This window comes from Calidris pugnax, unplaced genomic scaffold (genome assembly GCF_001431845.1).
Source record: "Calidris pugnax isolate Ruff unplaced genomic scaffold, ASM143184v1 scaffold205, whole genome shotgun sequence".
In the NCBI taxonomy this organism is placed as follows: Eukaryota; Metazoa; Chordata; class Aves; order Charadriiformes; family Scolopacidae; genus Calidris; species Calidris pugnax.
In genome coordinates, this window is record NW_015090943.1 from 224,312 (window position 1) to 226,186 (window position 1,875).

The following is a 1,875-nucleotide window of genomic DNA, read 5'->3' on the forward strand; positions in this document are numbered from 1 at the left end:
CCCCCCAGGAGTCGTCGCCAAGCTCTTGTTTTAAAAAAAATAATAATTTTACCAGGGTGAACTCAAATCTCTGTTTCTTTGGGAATGTGTTGGGAATATTTGTTGAAAATCAAAGTGGCAGTTTGTTTTCTGCTTTTTATTTTCAAAGGGAGAGCTATTTTCCTTCCCGGTGGGATATGCAGAACTCAGTGGGTGTGTGTATATATAAATATATATATAATATATATAATCTGTAGTTGTTGGCTACCCTTGCTACCACGTGATACTACTTTCTAGACCTGCCTATCTACTGGTTTTCCCATCTCCCACGTCTTACCCGTTTAGAAAACAAAACAAAGAAATGTGCATCAAATGCATTCCTCTGTGAGCTTGTTTTTGGGAGAGGCAGGGAAAAGAAACAGCATGAGAAAGATCTGTCCTATTGCTTTGCTAATGTGCTTAGAAAGCTGAGATTCCATTAGGGAAAGGCTGACATGTGGGTACAGATGTGTTTGAAATGCAGAGAGGCTCCTAAAAACACTGTAGGGCACTACTGTTTTGTTAACATCACAAAAAACTTAGTTCTTTTTCTAAAACACTTAAAGTTCAGGATGGACATGGGGGGGGATAAAGGGGCTGATCCCCACAAGGTGGGTGGGGTGTGAAATCACTGGGGTTTTTTTGGAGTGGGGTCTTTGGGGCAAAAAAGTCCATTTTTGGGAGGTTGTGTTGGGGAATAGAGCAGCTGGGGGGCGGGGGGGGGGCTGGACAGGCACCTGTCCATCTGTCCGTCCAGCCAGGCAACTGTCCATGTGTCTGTCCATGCATCTGTCCATACAACCTTCATCTGTCCGTGTGTCTGTCCCCCCTGCCCAGGGGACTGTGGGTGCAGCTCCAGACAGACACACGGACAGTTGTAGGTCCAGCCAAAACGAAGGATGGTGGCACCTCTGGATGGACACACAGACAGTTGGATGGATGGATGGATGGTTGGACAGCCCTAAGGACACTCGGATGGGGGCACGGACAGACGGACACTTCCATGTTCATGTGGAAAGATGGGTGGTGGCAGGTCCAGCAGGACACACGGACAGCTGGAGGTACAGACAGACCATAGTGTGTCCTGCTGGACACACAGACAAGTACACGTCCAGCCGGACACACGGACAGTGGCTGGTGCAGCTGGACACACATTGTGCATCCAGCCAGACACACGGACAGTTGTATGGACAGACAGACAGACACCCGCCCAGCAGGACACTCCCCTTCTCCACCCTCTGGGATAATTTCCCCCAAACCAGACTTTTTCACCCCAAAGGTCCCTCTGGATCGGGATCAAACCCTTTACATCCCCCCCCAGCATCCCTGTGTCCGTCTGTCCGTGCCCTGTCTGTGTGTCCAGAGCCAGGATCGGGCCCGCACCAGCCCCGGGGCCATTTTTTTGGAGTGGGGCATTTGGGGCCAAAAAAGTCAATTTTTAGAGCATTTATGGTGGAGGTGGAGGAAGGGAGTGTCCGGTTGGGCAGGTGTCTGTCTGTCTGTCCCACTGGACATACAGGTGTCCGTGTGTCTGGCTGGGTGTGCAGCTCTGTCTGTCCAGCTGGACGTGGCCTCATCTGTGTGTCCGGCTGGATCCGCCTCTGTCCGTGTGTCCAACCATCCATCCAGGGATCCCTCTGTGTGTCCATCTGTCCGTGCCCCAGGCTGTGCAGCCCCAAAACACACACACAACCTCCCCCAACACCCTGGGGTGGGGACGGACAGACTCCCGGACAGACAGACAGACAGCTGTGGGTCCAACCATCCGTGTGTCCGTCTGTCTGTCCATGCAGCCCCTGCTCTTGTCCCCACGGCACCCAGTGGGTTAATGGGGGGGGGGGGGGGGGGGGGGGGGAC